The 19,737-nt window shown below is 45.6% G+C and overlaps 1 pseudogene; it reads right to left on the bottom strand.

Moving 5' to 3' along the window:
- Positions 1-364: 364 nt before the first annotated feature.
- Positions 365-18,436, bottom strand: LOC140355897 (NACHT, LRR and PYD domains-containing protein 3-like; annotated as a pseudogene).
- Positions 18,437-19,737: the final 1,301 nt, after the last annotated feature.

The following is a 19,737-nucleotide window of genomic DNA, read 5'->3' as shown; positions in this document are numbered from 1 at the left end:
TTGTTTTTGAGTTGTGCCCAATAAATAAACTTGGCTAAGTTTGGTATGTTTAGCGGCTAATGCTAAAGGCTACGTAGATATAACATTTTCATATGTGACTTTCTCTGTGTCTCTACTTGGAAAAGCTGCAGAGGTCACATTTTCTCTGAAGTGAAAAGAAGAATAGAAGAGAACAACTTTTTTGTTCACCGAGGCAGAAATTCATTTTTGGCTCATTTTCAAGGTTTATTGCTATTTGTCAATGGACAAAATTCACAGACATCGGAACTTGTCCTGGTGATTCAACACAAACAACAAACTTTGAACAATCACATGAAAACAACACAAGACATAAAGAGAAGACACATTATAATGCTGCAGTTAGAGTTTCCACATAACAGGGCTGAAATATTTATGACGTAAAAGAGTCACAGAGGTCCACCAGGGGGCGCTCTCCTCAGATCCACCACAGACACAGAGGAACCTTCACCCCACAATCTAAACCCAGGAAACAGAGGCTCAGAGAAGGAGGAGCTGGAGGTGTGGAGGAGGAACAGTTTTCCATCAGAGAGAACCTGATAGAAGGACAGAGATCCAGCCTCAGAGTCCAGGAACACAGACACTCGACCTGAAGAAGAGGAGGAGGAGGAGGAGGAGGAGGAGGAGGAGGAGGAGGAGGAGGAGGAGGAGGAGGAGGAGGAGGAGGAGGGGAGGACTGTTCGTCTGTTGTTGTGATAGAAAGAGTAACGTCCATCATAGATGCTCAGACTCCAGGACTGATCATTTTCTCCAAACTCACTCTCCTCTCTCTTTCCTCTTCGTCTCTTTCCTCTGTAACTCACTGCTACATTAAAGCCCCTCCTCCCCCTCCAGTCCACCTCCCAGTAACAGCGCCCCCTCAGGCCAGTGCTGCTCATGACCTGAGGCCAGTCTGTAAATCTGTCCTCATGATGTGGACACTGCTGCTCCTCTGTCGTCATGGTAACTGTCCGTTTGTCCTCAGACAGTTTGAGTCTTCTGTGAGCTGTGTTTGGATCCAGAGAGAACTCACAGGAATCTGAGGACACAAACACATGACATGTTTAGGATTGTAGCTCTGTCAAACTGTTCTAATCATTTAGAGACTTGTTTATCATATTTGACCTGCATCAGTTATAAAACTATGACATTTGTACATTTCATTACAAACATGTTGAATACATGTGGAATATTCAGGTCTTTATCATATTTGATAAACACAAATGTAGATTCATAAAAGTGAAGGCTCATTTTATCGTTTTCAAGAATGAACTGAAGTCTTTTTATACATTTATAAAAAGAATTGTACTGGAGCCTTAAGACTTCAGAGAAAATATTGAGCTGAATGAACGTCCTCTTGTCTGAATGTTGTTTATGTTATTCATGATTTTTTTTTTTGTAGAAAAATTCATGTTTTATTTATGTTTAATGTTATTTTGGGGATCAAGCCTCCTACCCCGCGCCAAGCCGAAGCTGGGACTCCAGCACCGCACTATACATATACCCGTACTTATACACATACACACATACATACCTACACCCCTACACACCCCCTAAAAAGAGAGGAGAGGAGAAAGGGGGAAATATATATATATATATATATATATATATATATATATATATATATATATATATATATATATATATATATATATATATATATATATAATTAATAATATATATATAATAATAATAATAATTAAAAATAATAATACAAATAATAAAATATAATCATAATCATCATAATAATAAATAAATACAAATAATAATAGTAAGTACTGTATTTTACATCTATAAGAGGTTTTGGAGCGGCACCAATTATGTTCTTTACCTTGAGTTCCATATCTACAGTAATATCTGCTCAACATGATCCTTCAATTTATCAAGTTAAAGCACATCTACTTTAATGATTCATAAGTTTATCCCGTAAATTTAGTGATAGTTTTCTTAATCTGAAAAGCCCATGGTAATCACCTTATTCCATTCCTCTCCAAAAAATGATTCTTTTCTATCATTCTGAAGCTGCTTGGATTGTTCAGTCTAAATAAACTTTTATTGTCACTTTGAATATTCAAATCAAAGTTTGGGGTAAAAAGGCTAAATTAAAGCTCAATCTTTCTTTTTGATTGTAAGAAACATCAATGTTCAGTCTCGTCACAAGTCGTATAAATGACATAAAGTGTGACATAAGTTACATCAATTATGACGTCATCAAAACAGCAAAAACACAAAAGTCAAATATAAAAGGAAACAATCATAGAAAATAATAAAATACAGATTTAGGGCAAATGTTTAGAATGTTTCATATCTTTGATGTTTTTATAAATGCTTTAAGTTCAATGAGGGAAATATTGATCCTGGAGTGATTTTGAAAATGTTGCTTTTATGGGTATCAAACTTTCCAAGTGGTAGAATTAGATTTACAATACGCTTCATAGATTTAATGTTTATTTCTGTGCATGTTATAATATCTTTTGTCTTTGAATAAAGTTGTAGTGAGTTTGAACAGAAAAATAGCTGGTCACATGGTTCAAAATGTGAAGGTTTATGACATAAATCAAAGAGATGATGGACAGTTTGAGTTTGTCACAGAATGTACTTTTATCAGTGATATTGTCAGATCTGGAGATGATGCTGTTACAAGGCTAAATATTGTGTAGTATTTGAAATGACTTTCTCTTTGTTTGAAACACACGATTGGAGGAGATGACCAGGCTTTTTTACACTTCAATGGATTTGTTCCAAAAAGACTTCCTCTGGTGAAAGTTGCTTTGGCTCGTCAGTCACTTCATTATTATTTTGTGCATTTTGGATCCTCTCCTTGAACCGACACCTTAAGGTGGTGGAGGGGTTTGAGGGCCCGAATGATCCCGGGAGCTATGTTGTCGGGGGCTTCAAGCCCCTGGTCGGGTCTCCCAAGGCAAACAGGTCCTAGGTGACGGTCAGACAAAGATCGGTTCAGAAGCCCCCTATGATGAGTAAAAGAACAAGGCCGATTACGTCGCCCGGATCGGCGTCACCGGGGCCCCATCCTGGAGCCTGGGATGGGTGCTCCATGGGGAGCGCCTGGTGGGCGGGTCTTACCCCACGGGGCCCGGCCGGGCACAGCCCGAAAGAGCGACGTGGGGCCGCCCTCCCGTGGGCCCACCACCCGCAGGAGGATCCATAAGGGGCCGGTGCAGAGACGGCAGGGGCCTCGGCGACCAGATCTCCAGACACAGAGACTAACTCTGGGGACATGGAATGTCACCTCGCTGGGGGGGAAAGAGCCTGAGCTTGTGCGGGAGGTTGAGCGATACCGACTAGATATAGTCGGCCTCACCTCCACGCACAGTTTGGGCTCTGGAACCCATCTCCTCGAGAGGGGCTGGACGCTCCACTTCTCTGGTGTTGCCCGCGGGGAGAGGCGGCGGGCTGGTGTGGGCTTGCTTATAGCCCCTCAGCTCAGCCGCCACGTGTTGGAGTTTACCCCAGTGAACGAGAGGGTCGCGTCCCTCCGCCTTCGGGTGGGGGACAGGTCTCTCACTGTTGTGGCGACCTACGGGTCGAACTGCAGTGCAGAGTACCCAGCCTTCTTGGAGTCCTTGGGAGGGGTACTGGACAGTGCACCGACCGGGGACTCCGTTGTTCTACTGGGGGACTTCAACGCCCACGTGGGCAATGACAGTGACACCTGTAGAGGGGTGATCGGGAAGAACGGCTTCCCCGATCTGAACCCGAGCGGTGTTCAGTTATTGGACTTCTGTGCTAGCCACGGATTGTCCATAACGAACACCATGTTCAAGCACAAGGGTGTCCATCAGTGCACATGGCACCAGGACACCCTAGGCCGGAGGTCAATGATCGACTTTGTTGTCGTGTCATCTGACCTCCGGCCGCGTGTCTTGGACACTTGGGTGAAGAGAGGGGCAGAGTTGTGAACCGATCACCACCTGGTGGTGAGTTGAATCCGCTGGCGGAGGAGGAAGCCGGACAGACTTGGCAGACCCAAGCGCATTGTGAGGGTCTGTTGGGAACGTCTAGTGGAGCCCTCTGTCAGTAGGGTATTCAACTCGCACCTTCGGGAGAGCTTCTCCCATGTCCCGGGGGAGGCTGGGGACATTGAGTCCGAGTGGACCATGTTCTCCGCCTCCATTGTTGATGCGGCTGCTCGGAGTTGTGGTCGCAAGGTCTCCGGTGCCTGTCGTGGCGGCAACCCCCGAACCCGGTGGTGGACACCGGAAGTAAGGGATGGCGTCAGACAGAAGAAGGAGGCCTTTCAGGCCACTCTGGCTTGTAGGTCTCCGGAGGTCATCGACGGGTATCGGCAGGCCAAGCGAGCCGCGGCTCGTGCTGTCGCAGAGGCAAAAACCCGGGCCTGGGAGGAGTTCGGGGAGGCCATGGAGGAGGACTATCGGTCGGCACCAAAGAAATTCTGGCAAACCGTCCGGCGCCTCAGGAGGGGGAAGCAGTGTCTCACCAACACCGTTTACGGTGCGGGTGGATGCCTGCTGACCTCGACTGGGGATGTCGTCGGACGGTGGAAGGAATACTTTAAGGATCTCCTTAATCCCTCAGTCACGTCTTCCGAAGAGGAAGTAGAGACCGGGGACTCGGAGGCTGGCTCATCCATCACCCAAGCTGAAGTCACTGAGGTTGTTCGCAAACTCCTCGGTGGCAGGGCTCCGGGGGTGGATGAGATCCGCCCTGAGTACCTAAAGTATCTGGATGTTGTAGGACTGTCTTGGTTGACACGTCTCTGCAACATCGCGTGGCGTTCGGGGACCGTGCCTCTGGACTGGCAGACCGGGGTGGTGGTCCCTCTGTTCAAGAAGGGGGACCGGAGGGTGTGTTCCAACTACAGAAGGATCACACTCCTCAGCCTCCCGGGTAAGGTCTATTCCAAGGGACTGGAGAGGAGAATCCGACCGATAGTCGAACCTCGGATTCAGGAGGAGCAGAGTGGTTTTCGTCCCGGTCGTGGAACACTGGACCAGCTCTATACCCTCCATCGGGTGCTCCAGGGTTCATGTGTGTTTGCCCAACCAGTCCACATGTGCTTTGTGGATCTGGAGAAGGCTTTCGACCGTGTCCCTCGGGGTGTCCTTTGGGGGGTGCTCCGGGAGTACGGGGTCCGGGGCCCTTTGCTCAGGGCTGTCCGGTCCCTGTATGACCGGAGCAGGAGCTGTGTTCGCATTGCCGGCAGTAAGTCAGACCTGTTCCCAGTGCATGTTGGACTCCGCCAGGGCTGCCCTTTGTCACCGGTTCTGTTCATAATTTTTATGGACAGAATTTCTAGGCGCAGTCAGGGGTCGGAGGGTGTCCGGTTTGGGGACCACAGGATTCCATCTCTGCTGTTTGCAGACAATGTTGTCCTGATGGCTCCATCAAACCCGGACCTGCAACATGCACTGGGACGGTTTGCAGCCGAGTGTGAAGCGTCTGGGATGAGAATCAGCACCTCCAAATCCGAGGCCATGGTTCTCGACCGGAAAAAGGTGGCTTGCCCTCTTCAGGTGGGTGGGGTGTCCTTGCCCCAAGTGGAGGAGTTCAAGTATCTCGGGGTCTTGTTCACGAGTGAGGGAAGGATGGAGCGTGAGATCGACAGGCGGATCGGTGCAGCGGCTGCAGTGATGCAGTCGCTGCATCGGACCGTTGTGGTGAAGAGGGAGCTGAGCCGAAAGGCAAAGCTCTCGATTTACCGGTCGGTCTACGTTCCTACCCTCACCTATGGTCATGAGCTTTGGGTAGTGACCGAAAGAACAAGATCGCGGATACAAGCAGTCGAAATGAGTTTCCTCCGCCGTGTGGCTGGGCGCTCCCTTAGAGATAAGGTGAGGAGCTCGGCCACACGGGGGGAGCTCGGAGTAGAGCCGCTGCTCCTCCACGTCGAGAGGAGCCAGCTGAGGTGGCTCGGGCATCTGTTCCGGATGCCTCCTGGGCGCCTCCCTCGGGAGGTGTTTCAGGCATGTCCCACCGGGAAGAGGCCCCGGGGAAGACCCAGGACACGCTGGAGAGACTATGTCTCTCGGCTGGCCTGGGAACGCCTCGGGATCCCCCCGGAGGAGTTGGAGGAAGTGTCTGGGGAGGAGGAAGTCTGGGAGTCCCTGCTCAGACTGCTGCCCCCGCGACCCGGCCCGGTAAAGTGGCAGAAGATGGATGGATTTTAAAAGATGATGTTTAATCCTGTTGAAAAGATTTAACAACAGATTTGAAATATTTATATTTAAAGAAGTGGCCCTGACATGGCCCTGTCGTGGCTAAGAAGTGTCCCTGTCGTGGCTCTAATATGGCCCTGTCATGGCCCTGTCATGGCCCTAACGTGGCCCTGTCGTGGCCCTGACGTGGCCCTGTCGTGGCCCTGTCGTGGCCCTGACGTGGCCCTGACGTGGCCCTGTCGTGGCTCTGAAGTGGCCCTGTCATGGCTCAGAAGTGGCCCTGTCGTGGCCCTGTCGTTGCTCAGAAGTGGCCCTGTTGTGGCCCTGACGTGACCCTGTCATGGCCCTGACGTGGCTCAGACGTGGCCCTGTCGTGGCCCTGTCGTGGCACTGACGTGGCCCTGTCGTGGCCCCTTTTGTGGCCCTTATGTGACCCTGTCGTGGCCCTGTTGTGGCTCTAATGTGGCCCTGTCGTGGCTCAGAAGTGGCCCTGTCGTGGCTCTAACATGGCCCTGTCGTGGCTCTAACATGGCCCTGTCGTGGCCCTGTCGTGGCTCAGAAGTGGCCCTGACGTTGCCCTGTCGTGGCCCTGACGTGGCTCAGACGTGGCCCTGTCGTGGCCCTTTCTTGGCGCTGTCGTGGCCCTGTAGTGGCCCTGACGTGGCCCTGTCGTGGCTCTAACGTGGCTCAGAAGTGGCCCTGTCGTGGCTCTAACGTGGCCTTGTTATGGCCCTGTCGTGGCCCTGACGTGGCCCTGTCGTGGCTCAGAAGTGGCCCTGTCGTGGCCCTGACGTGGCCCTGTCGTGGCCTGAATGAAATACAGGGACTCACACTTCCTCAGACCTGGGACCATCCACTGTTCTCCAGCAGGATCCAACCTGAAACACACAAGTCCAGTTTAGACCAGACCACAGACCCAGACCTGGACCAACCATGGACCAGAGACTGAACCAGGACCCAGACCTGAGAGAGTCCAGGGGGCAGTGGGGGTCGTCCCGTAGAGCGGTCAGGAGCTCTGCTGAGGGTCCTGGATGGTTGTAGCTCAGGTCTAACTCTGTCAGATGGGAGTGGGAGGAGCTTAGAGCTGAGACCAGAGCAGCCCCGCCCCTTTCTGAGACCAGACATCCAGACAACCTAAAGACACACAGCATTACACTCATGTAGACACAAGGGACAGCATTACACTCATGTGGACACAAGGGACAGAGTTACACTCATGTGGACACAAGGGGCAGCGTTACACTCATGTGGACACAAGGGACAGCGTTACACTCATGTGGACACAAGGGACAGCGTTACACTCATGTGGACACAAGGGACAGAGTTACACTCATGTGGACACAAGGGACAGAGTTACACTCATGTGGACACAAGGGGCAGCATTACACTCATGTGGACACAAGGGACAGAGTTACACTCATGTGGACACAAGGGACAGCGTTACACTCATGTGGACACAAGGGGCAGCGTTACACTCATGTGGCCACAAGGGGCAGCGTTACACTCATGTGGACACAAGGGGCAGTGTTACACTCATGTGGACACAAGGGACAGCGTTACACTCATGTGGACACAAGGGACAGCGTTACACTCATGTGGACACAAGGGACAGAGTGCATCATGGGAGCGTCTCACCTGAGAGTCTCCAGTCTGCAGGGGGCGCTCTTCTGTCCAGAACACAGCAGTTCCACTCCTGAGTCCTAGAGGTCGTTGTGAGACAGATCCAGGAGTGTGAGACTGGAGGAGCTGAGGACTGAGGCCAGAGGACCACAGCTGTGAGGGGACAGGCCACAGAGGGGCAGACTGAGGACAGAGAGGGACATTAAAGACTAGAACCATGACACAAGAGTTTAAATACAGTCTGAGGACAGAGAGGGACATTAGAGACTAGAACCATGACACAAGAGTTTAAAGTGAATATGAATTTCATGTTTTTCTAATTCTGACTCAGTTGGTCCCTGTAGTTAAAATTATCCTATGTTGAGTTTATACATATAAATATATATACATATAAATATATATATATATACATATAAATATATATATATATACATATAAATATATATATATATATACATATAAATATATATAAATATATATATATATATATATATATATATATATATATATATATATATATATATATATATATATATATATATATATATATATATATATATATATATATATATATATATATTTAACATATAGAGAGAGAGCAGGAGACACAAGTCTGGAGCTTTTCCTTGACAACAGAAATAGAAATGGAGCTGGAGGACGTCCTTGGCGTTCTGAACGTGATACAGAGAATCTCGATGTAGTGTTTGGATAGAACATGATACAACTGTTTATGTTTTTGTGCAGCATTTTAACTGTTCAGACAAATCTGGAGCCAAAACAAAAAGAGTTTGACAAATAAAGTCATGTTCAACACAATCAAATGATTTGTAAAAGTCCAGAAAAAGAATCTTTATCAATATATTCAGAGTGATGGATTCAATCCAAAATCAGTCTCATATTTGAGCCTTTTGGCCATGAATCCAGTTTGTGTTTCATTCATTATTTCATTTAAACGGTTTTGATTCAAGTATTTGAGATAGAATTTTGTCATCAATATTTCACAATGTTTTTGTCTCCAGTTTCCAACATAAAGAGATCTTTGCCTGGTTTGGGAATAAGACAGATTGTTCTCTGCTTCAGACTTGTTCACATTTCTTCTCTCTCAAAACTAAAGTGAAAAAGCTCCAAAAGTCTCTTTTCAACTCGGATCCAAAAGTGCAGATAAAATTCCACTGTGAGACGTCACATCCAGGGGATTTAGCCTTTTTCACTGATTGAACTGCTTCAGACATTTCTAGTTTTGTTCTTGAGCTTTCACAGTCTGAACTTTTCAGAACTTGATGTCGTCTTATTCCTGACACAATTGATGAACTCTTCACTTTTAGATGCCTCATTATTTCATTTATATAGGTTTTTATTAAATGTATACACATGGTTAGAAATGTCTTTTGGGCTTGAGATGTTCATTTATTTTGAAGCAGGTCATATTATTTCTTTTTTCATTTTGTTTTTTCTGTCTTCAAGTCATTTGGTCCTTGATCAGACAAAGGCCTTTTGTCATTTCACTAAACATTTGATTTATTTCTTCTTGTAGCTGTGCAATTCTAATATCTTCCTCCTCTGTTGTGTTCTCTTTTGATAGAAGTGGATTTTATTCATCCATCACCTTTATTTCTTTGTGTGATTTCAGATTTTCTTGTCGTTTTTCTCGTCTGATCCTTAAAAAACTAAATTTTCTGCTCATAATCAATAATTTCACCATTAAATACATCATTTATCAGTGAAGTTACCATATCACAAAGATCTGGTCCTGCAGTAAAGTGTTATTAAACTTCTAATATCCACACATTTGATCACTTTTAATTGAATAGTTATTAACTTGTGATCTGTTAATGGAGCATAACTGTGACCTATTTCTGAAATGAACTGGAGAGAAACAGAAGAAGTAAACCATAAATCAGTCCTGGATTGGCCAGATCTACTTGTATTATACAAGTTTATGCCTTCATAAGTGGGTTGAAGAACCAGGAAGTAGAGCTGAGTTCTAAAACAGAATCCCTCTGTGATGTCATCAATAAGAGACTTTCCCTCCAAAATGCAGGGACAATTTACAAGTAACTGGCTGCGTCTGAAAGTCTGTAAAACTCAGATAAAATGTATTTGTGTCATAAATATTGGTCAAATGTGTCTGACTCACACATAGTTATGGACAAATAATCACAAAACAAGTCATGGATCTCACATTAAACAAAAACAAACTAATTATTCATCTTTTTGCCTGTGATGGAGCTCTTTTTCCAGCTCAAGCTAAGCTAAGCGGCTAACGTTAGTGACTTTACAGCTAAGGCTTTATTCAACAGTGGTTTCTTCAGAATCTGGGCTGGACAGAGCTTTGTTTAAACAGCTCTTTTGCTTCATTCAGTCGTGTTGTGTCCAGGTAAAGACCTGTCGCTGTGGTTTTTCCACACTCTCGCAATGCATTGTGGTCTATATTGACCGCTCTAGTGACCAGCGCTGGACACTACTTTTCAAATTGTTTCACCTTTCACTTAAATGGCGTGATCCTTAAATAGGATGTAGGAAAAAGTGTTGACCTTCAGATGCACTGACACATTTTTCTGACAGTTTAAACAATCATTTAACAAACTGAAGGTGTTATCAGGAATTATTATTTGTCAAATCATAACTATTGTGTCATTTATATGAATTTTGGCTCTTGTTAACATTATGGTTGCTAGGCAACAGTTGTGGAATCATCTCTACATACGTCACATCTGCTGCTCATGTCCAACCAGGAAGTAACATTATAAACATCAAAATGGTCCAACTGGAGAAAAACAGACTAAATGTTGAGTCAAATCTTAAATATAATCATGTTCACTATGTTTATGTGAAAAGTATAATCTGACCTGTCATATGCACTTTAAATACAGTCTGGACTCACAGGACTTTGGTGGAGGCTTTGATCACCGGCAGCAGACCCAGGAGAGCTGTCTCTGAGGCCCCATATTTCCTCAGGTCAAACTCCTCCAGGTCTGAGTCTGAGGACAATAAAAGGAAGGACAAAGCTGACCACAGAGCAGGAGAACTTATCCTGGAGAGACGTTCTCCTCTCATGTTCTCCTGTATATCTTCCATCAGACTGAGGTCGTTCAGCTCGTTCAGACAGTGGAGCAGGTTCAGACTTCTCTCTGCAGACAGACCCTTTTCATTCAGCTTTTCTTTGATGTACTTTACTGTCTCCTGATTGGTCCTTGAGCTACTTCCTGTCTGATTCAGCAGACCCTGCAGCAGGCTCTGATTGGTGGACAGAGACAGCCCCAGAAGGAAGCGCAGGAACAGGTCCAGGTGTCCGTTTGGACTCTGTAAGGCCTGGTCCACAGCAGAGCAGTAGAAGTCTCCCTCAGACTCAGGACTCTCAGAGGAGTGTGGTGGTGACAGCAGGTTCTCTCCAGAGCTGAAGAAGGTCTGATGGACGTGAAGAGCAGCCAGAAACTCCTGCACACTCAGATGGATGAAGCAGTAGACCTTGTCCTGGTACAGGCCTGGCTCCTCTCTAAAGACCTGTGTGAACACTCCGGAGCACACTGAGGCCGCTGCAGCGTCCAGCCCACACTCGCTCAGGTCACACTCATAGAAGATCAGGTTTCCTTTCTGCTGCTGCTCAAAGGCCAGTTTTCCCAGAGACTGCACCATCTCCCTGGTCTCTGGAGTCCAGTGAAGGTCTGCCCCTGATCCCTGGTGATACTTGATGTTCTGGACTTTGGCCTGCACCACCATGAAGTGGACGTACATCTGTGTGAGAGTCCGGGGCAGCTCTGGTCTCTCTGTTTGTTCCAGAAGCTTCTGTATAATTGTGGAGAGGATCCAGCAGAAGACCGGGATGTGGCACATGATGTGGAGGCTGCGGATGCTCTTGATGTGGGAGATGACGGCTGTGGCCTCGTCTCTGAACCTCTTCTTGAAGTACTCCTCCTTCTGAGGGTCGGTGAACCCTCGCACCTCTGTCACCATGGAGACGTACTCAGCAGGGATCTGATTGGCCGCCGCGGGGCGCGTGGTTATCCAGAGGCGAGCGGAGGGAAGCAGGCTCCCCCTGATGAGGTTTACCAGCAGCACGTCCACTGAGACGGACTCTGTGGGGTCGCTCAGGACCCGGGTTCGGCTGAAGTCCAGAGGAAGTCTGCACTCGTCCAGACCGTCAAAGATGAAGAGTACCTGGAGCTTTTGGAAGCTGCAGAGATCTTTGGATGGACTGAAGAAGTGGTGCAGCAGCTCCACCAGGCTGAACTGTGTGTCTCTGAACACATTGAGCTCTCTGAAAGTGAACGGGAACAGCAGCTGGAGCTCCTGATGGGCCCTGCCTTCAGCCCAGTCCAGACTGAACTTCTGTTTTCCCCACGCCGGCCACGCCCTTCGTCAGCACCGCTCTGATTGGTGCTTTTGTCTCTTTTCTCGTTAGTTGCTTGGTCTGGTCTTCTCTTACTGGCCAAAGTCCAGCAAAAATATTTTTAAATATTAAAAGTGGTGTCTTTATTCTGTTCTTCTGTTCTGTTTGAATCGAGCAGTTGTGGTCAGGCTGTTTAAAGATGTCTTCACATCTGATGGTGGTCTCTGGAGCGGCCGCTCTCCTGGACGCACTCTCCATGTGTCTGACCTCGTGTTCCTGGTTCACCTCTGAGGCCCCGCCCTCTGTGATGTAGAGCTCTGTGTAGATCTGGGTCAGGGGGGCGGAGTCTCCTGCTTTGGCCACACCCTCAAAAACACAGCTGAACTTCTGCTGCAGATGAGACTTCAGTTTATCTCCACAAACTCCAACAGTGTTTCCTGAATAAAGACACAAACAACTGTCAACTCAAGCTCCTTCTGATTTGTGAAAACTTCTTCTTCACTAAAATGTCAAATGATCTACTTTTAATTGTAAAGTTAAACAGATCAGAGCCTGGAGCTGTTCCTCAGATGGACAGTAACAGAGTTCTTACTGTCCTGCAGGCGCTGGGCCAGCTGCTCCTGGTCCATCCTCCTCAGGAAGTCCAGGGTGATGTTCAGAACCGCCTCTCTGCTGCTCGGCTCCTCCCCTTCACTCTCAGAGCATTCTGGGTAATCTGAGGCCAGGAGCCTGTGGAGCCTCTGCAGCTGCTCTTTGACAAAAGTCAGGACGTCCTCCTCCAGACGCTGGAACAGAACAATAAGAGAAGAGTTTGAGTTACAGAGAGAACCTGAGGAACGCCCCAGAGAACCCCACACATGCTGCGGCCGTGGGATACTCACCCTGAAGATGGCGTCCAGCTGCTCCTTTGGGACTGGCTCCCTGTCAAACAATAAAATCATCATTATTTCTTTGTTTCAGACTCATGGTCCATAAAAGAACACAATAAGACAGGAGACAAGAATAAAAGGGTCCTAAAAGACAGCTCAGTGTTTGATAAAGAGCAGTGATACTGAACAGCACTAAACCTGGGACTCACCAGCATCGCCACCAGAGAGTTCAGAGAGTCATTTAGGCCACACATGAATTTATACATCAGGTTTGTCATGAGAGTGTGAAAAGTGTTGACAAGAGCCTGACAGAACAGGAGCCTGGCACTACTGGCCCTGGGCTTTTTCACCAGCATTCTGAGTCAAGTCAAGTTTATTTGTAGAGCACCTTTCATGCACACAGACAACTCAAAATGGTCCGAGTAGGCTATCTTCAATCTAGCCAGCAGATGAGGCCCTAGGCAGGTTAAACTGCAGGACTAATTGGGCAGGTACAGGTGTGCAGGACACAGACCAAACACATGGGTGAACAGGAGAGGACAAAGATGCACTGGTGAGTTGATTTGCTTGGGAAAATAGATTTATTTCAACTTAAACCTGCTCAAAAGGTATTTAATTTGGTTGGAGCAGTTACATGTTATATTTTCTAACTGTAGAAGCAAAATCATTAGCGTAAAGTAGAGATAATTTTGGCCTCATCTTAGGTTAAGCAGCTTTTAAACTGAATAATTGTTTGCATTGGCATGTTCATTTATATTTAAGTTTTATGTAATGGAATATTTTATTTAATGGTTAATGTTGGGAAATAGTTAACCTTAAAGCAATTTAGATAATTTAGGCCAAATTATTTTAAATTATTTTATTAAAAACTGAATTAGTTAATTGTTTAAATTAAAAGACTATTAATTCTGTATGGAATGATTAAAAAGTATTACAATACTATATTTCTGTAAAATGTTTAAAAGATAACAGGAATTAAGTGCATTATTTTTGTTTTTGTTTAAGGTTTTTGAGCTGCTTCTGCTTCTGCTGTAACGAATAAAAGTTTGAAGCCGAGTTAAGACTTGCGTCTGTTTCCTGGGTCTTTCAAGTTGGACCAGCGTTCATCCAGGATCAACTTGACAGTCAAAAACCACATGAACTGAACTGTCAATAAAACCCATATAAACTTAACACACAGAAAACAAGCACAAACATTTAGGAAAGAGAGAAAAGTTCACATCATTTACACTTATCCAGTCAATACAACAGAGAAACATGACAGTTACAACACTTTCAAGTCAAAAAGTTATTCATAAGTAATAAATAATAATTTAGATTTAAAAATATCAGGCTTTATTTTAAGTCACAGATTTTCATAAAGAGAGTTCCACATTTGTGATTGATAGAAACAAAGTGAAGCTTCAACATGTTTGGTTCAAACTCTAGATCCACTAAGAGACTAGTAGCAGCTGAAATTATAGTAAAAATACATTCATTTTCAGCAGTTCTGAACTGTTTTCATTAAAAACTGTTGATTACCCAAGGTAACGCCCTCAAGGCTGGAGGGACTCTCATATTTGTATTTAGGGTGCTGTACAATATGTATTCTCTTGACTCATATGTGTTTGGTGTGTTTCATGCACATGTGCTTCTGGCTGTGCCTCTTCATTAACAAAAAGGGAAGTTCAATCATTGACATGATTGTTTTTAGGTGCAAATGTTTTCTTTTTAGTCAGTAGTATCCTCCATTTTGGGAACGGCTTTGCAAAAATATTAGTAATACGTTGGTCAAACTTGAATACTAATATAATCCACCTTTGCACACACTTTGTTGGTAGCAGTGTCATTTGTGCGACACATGTATTTCCACAGAAAACACCTTCATGTTGTGCTGCTGGTTGAGTTGTGATAAAAGATGAAAAGGTGTTATTGATTCTGTTCATTTCCAGAGAACTGCTGCGGTGGCTAATGCTCAGCTCATCTTTTCTCATCATCTTCACTCTGACTTAAGTAACACAAGACTGTATCACAGGATTTTGACAATCTACACAGAACGCACACTTTCATCTCTTGTAAAGTGATTTTAGCTCATGATTATATTTGATATCAGAGGTCATAAGGTCAAACAGATAAGATAAACCAAAGAAAGGTATAACTTGTGTTTGCAGCAGCTTCATGTTGAACCACGTGGAAGAGGCAGAGGAACCCTGAGTTTGACTGAAAGGGAAATGTTTGAAGTCAACTACATCTGACTATTTTACACAGTATTTGTTTCTAAAATATGAACAAGTTGATCAATAATTGTGTTCTATATTTTCAGGTGTCTAGAAGGTCTCAAATGTTCTGAGGTCAAATCTTGTCTGTTTCTGTTTGACAATGTTGAATGTTTTGTTTGTCAGTCATAGGACAAAACATGAATGCCTTGTTTCATATCATATATATTATTATGATGATATAATGAGTACTTTTCCAGATATCTGCTGCATGGTCAGCTGATCTTTAACTCTTAAAACACAAGACTGCAGAACATATTCAGATGATTTTGAGGAGACAGTTTTCATCCACAGACACAACATGAAATGTGCTTTGAACTCATGTTATATTTGATCCCAGAGCTCATGAGATGGACAATATTGAGTGACTTATAACTTGTGTGTTCTCAGACTGCTTCATGTTAAATCACGTGCAGAGGCAGAAGAACCCTGGAGTTCACTTGAGAGGGAACTGTTTGAAAAGAACTACAGTATTCCAATAGAAGAGTTTGAGGAATGATTGTGCTCCTTGTTTCATGTGTTCAGGGGCTTTTAAGTGTTGGACAAAAAGTGAATTAAAGCTAATTGATTCATTATGAATTTACAGCTTTTCTGTAACTATAGTAACTGAGAGTTTTAGAAGAGAAGTAATACATATGTGAGCTGAAGATGAGTCGTCAGAGGATTATATTAACTTCTTTTGTCTTTTAATGAGTGTATTTTAAAATGTTAATGTTTAATCAAATAATCAGTTTCTAAGCTACTGTGCATGAGTGAGTTTTATTTTGAAAAGCACAATAGCCTTTCCCAGTATAAATGCAACAGTAGCGGGTGTAAAAATACAACTCTTAATGTAAGATACTGTCCACATGCATCAGTAAGAAGCAGTTCTCTCATCACTGTAAGTTTATTGCAGATTTACAGCATTCTACATTCTGCTCTTTACCGTATAGAAACACTACTTTTTCTTACAGTGTGAGGGTTCTTTGGTCAAATGCAGCTGAAAAACAATGTGAATCATAAATCCAAATCCATCATCTACAGTGGTCCAGTTGTTTGACTCTGATGTGTTCAGTCCTGGTTCAGAACAGATGATTCTCTGAGACTCTGTACAATCTGTAGAAGACCCTGTGATCCTGTCCCACCTGAACTCATCTGTCTCACACTGAGAGCAGCTCCATTCAAACACAGGATCACTGTTTGCACTGATGAAGGATGAGCAGCAGGTGGCGCTGTCCTGAGAACATGTCCAGAGCTCTGGATGAAGCAGCTCTTACCTCTGGTCTTCAGGAGGAGCTTCTGTAAAGTTTATAAGTCCGCCTTTGGAGCGGTCACTTTTCAGAGACAGAGAGCTGGGAGCAGGTCCAGGTCTGGGTCCAGGTCTGGGTCCAGGTCTGGGTCCAGGTCTGGGTCCAGGTCTGGGTCCAGGTCTGGGTCCAGGTCTGGGTTTAGACCCGGGGCCAGGTCCAGGTGGGTCCATGTTGTAGGAGCTGGAATCAGAAGAAGAGTCCATTTGAACAGAACATACAGAGATGTCTCTGATGTTCAGGAGGATTCCAGGACAAAACTACTGACACGACTTATACTAGAGCTCTGGAACGTCTGAGGAGAAGAACGTACACTTTACTTGACATTATTATCATGAGGAGAAACTTATTAGTGACTCATTAATCTTGTGGGTCCATGACATCATAAACAAACCAAAGTTCCACAGGTAAAAATAGTCAAACTCACACATTTGTACAATAGTTTCATGAGAGCACGAGGCTCCTGTTCCACTGAGTCACAGCTTTAGAAAACATCTCATGAAACAGATCTTTGTTTCTGTCACAGAATGGTTGTGTTTTTTTTTTATTTTTCTTGTATCGATCAATCATAATTTTTCTTATTCAAATGTAAATAGAGACGACAAAATCCAGACACAGTTCTCACCTCAGTCTCTTGTGTTAATGATAATCTGTTTGTTGAGAGCCTGTGTTATGGCCCCTGGCCTCCTTATGTGTCCCCAACATGGCTGCAATGGAGGACGCGCTACTTCCTGTTTCCTCTGGAGGACGCGCCAATCCAGAGTCTCCACCTGTATTCAAGGGCCCCTCCCTGTACTTAAGGACCCCTCCCTGTACTTAAGGACCCCTCCCTGTACTTAAGAACCCCTCCCTGTATCTAAGGGCCCCTCCCTGTATCTAAGGACCCCTCCCTGTATCTAAGGACCCCTCCCTGTATCTAAGGGCCACCTCCCTGTATCTAAGGGCCCCTCCCTGTATTCAAGGACCCCTCCCTGTATTCAAGGACCCCTCCCTGTATTCAAGGACCCCTCCCTGTATCTAAGGGCTCCTCCCTGTATCTAAGGGCCCCTCCCTGTATTTAAGGACTCCTCCCTGTATCTAAGGGCCCCTGCTGCAGCTGCTCAGGGCTGCTGGCCTTGTGGATGCAGTGAGTGAGACTAGTTTGTGTTTCTCTTCTTTTAAGTTGTGACTTTGTTCTGTTTCCGGGTCTTTGTTCTGTTTGGTCTGTGACTCGTACGTTTTAGAGACGCTTAACTTGTTATTTGGTTTTCTTATGTTTGTGTTTCTGTTCATTTCCCTTTTACATTCCTGTTTATTAAACAACTTTATTTTACCATTTTCCACCTTGTTATTAACTTGATTTCTTTGCTTCATAATTCCATAAATCTGGCTTCATATATTTGATGTCTTCAGTTTATCTACAATGTCAATGTAGAAAGTAGTAAACATAAAGAATAAAAACATTGAATGAGAAGGCGTGTCCAGACTTTAGACTGGGAGTGTCTTTATGTCTAAGTCTGACCCTCTGGAGCACATGAACATGACAAAGCAGGAAAGAAGATCAACTTGAAGAACGTGTTTGATTGAGGAGGCAGTCGTACAGTAACAGCCCCACTCACTTTGTCTCTGTTTATCAGAGTGAAAAGAACTGTTCAAATGTCTCACCTCTGGTCTTCAGGAGGAGCTTCTCTAAAGTCTGGAGGAAGGTCTTTGGAGCGGTCACTTTTCAGAGACAGAGAGCTGGGAGCAGGTCCAGGTCTGGGTCCAGGTCTGGGTCCAGGTCCAGGTCTGGGTCCGGGTCCAGGTCTGGGGCCAGGTCCAGGTCTGGGTCCAGGTCCAGGTCCAGGTCTGGGTTTAGACCCGGGGCCAGGTCCAGGTGGGTCCATGTTGTAGGAGCTGGAATCAGAAGAAGAGTCCATTTGAACAGAACATACAGAGATGTCTCCTGTTTAGAAGCTCTGTTCTCCAGATGTGGAGTTACTGTGTCTCCCTCTGCTGGTCACATGACCACATTACACTCAACTGCCTGTCACTTTGTCCTAGTCCTAGAAAGTCAAATGAAAGTTATTATAGTAGCTTTAGTCTCCGGTATCACGCACACCTTTTACTTTTTCAATTTAATTGTGATTATTCAGGTCACGATATAATCGTAAGAAACAAAAACTAATAATTGTGACAATTTTAAAAGCAAAACTAAGTCATTTCTATTCAATCTCTGAACCCAAACAGCGCAAGTGTAAAGAGAGTTTTATGTGGCAGTTTATTACAAAAAAATTTGGGTTCAGAAAGTTGGATTGAATAAAGAAACATGGAATCAAAATCTACTTCATGTGCTTGGATTTTATTTTCTAGATCTAGACTTTTTCTTGCAACTAGGATTCAAGCTTAATCTGTTTTTTTAATATAAATGCGTTTGATGTTTTTCAAGAAAACAACTGCAACAGTAACAGAGGAGGCTCCCCGCACCGGGCCCCTGCAGAGGCTCCCCGGGCCCCTGCAGAGGCTCCCCGCACCGGGCCCCTGCAGAGGCTCGGCTCCCCGCACCGGGCCCCTGCAGAGGCTCGGCTCCCCGCACCGGGCCCCTGCAGAGGCTCCCCGGGCCCCTGCAGAGGCTCCCCGCACCGGGCCCCTGCAGAGGCTCGGCTCCCCGCACCGGGCCCCTGCAGAGGCTCCCTGCACCGGGCCCCTGCAGCGGGGCACGCTCAGAGGAGGCTCCCGCTCTCGCTGCGGAGCCGAAAGTCAACATAAACTAACTTGGCCGCGGTGACAATAAGAGTTTAAAGTGCCACTTCCTGTTGAGCTGAGCCGAGGGAAAGACTGAACCTTTGGTTCTGGATGAATAAAACATGTGCGGATCAGATCTGTGTTTAGCGGCTTTTATCTGACGTAATCATAAGAAATACTCACTGCGTCGGAGGCGCGTCTGCGCAGAAGAGCTCGAGCTCGTGACTCACAAGAGACACGCCCATTTCCGGGAACCATTCGATTACGTCATTTGCGCCGGTGTCGCCGCGGATCCTCCACTTATTTCACTTTGAATGACTTTTGTCTGGAACTTGGCTCAGACTCATTATATTTGCAGCTGCAGCATGACTTCTATTCTGTAAACTACAGGAACAAAGAGCTGTAGTGTGTAAAAGACTCCAGCAGAGGGCGCCACCCGCTCAAGGGAGAGAGGGAGGGTGGAGAGTGGGGGGTGGAGGGTGGAGAGTGGAGAACGGGGGGTGGAGAGTGGGGGGTGGAGAGCGGGGGTGGAGAGTGGGG

The sequence above is a fragment of the Eucyclogobius newberryi genome, unplaced genomic scaffold (assembly GCF_026437365.1).
Source record: "Eucyclogobius newberryi isolate DKJ021-1_F unplaced genomic scaffold, fEucNew1.0.hap1 SCAF_12, whole genome shotgun sequence".
NCBI classification, from domain to species: Eukaryota; Metazoa; Chordata; class Actinopteri; order Gobiiformes; family Gobiidae; genus Eucyclogobius; species Eucyclogobius newberryi.
Note: the sequence above shows the minus strand (reverse complement) of the source record. Positions and strands in the feature narration are given on the sequence as shown.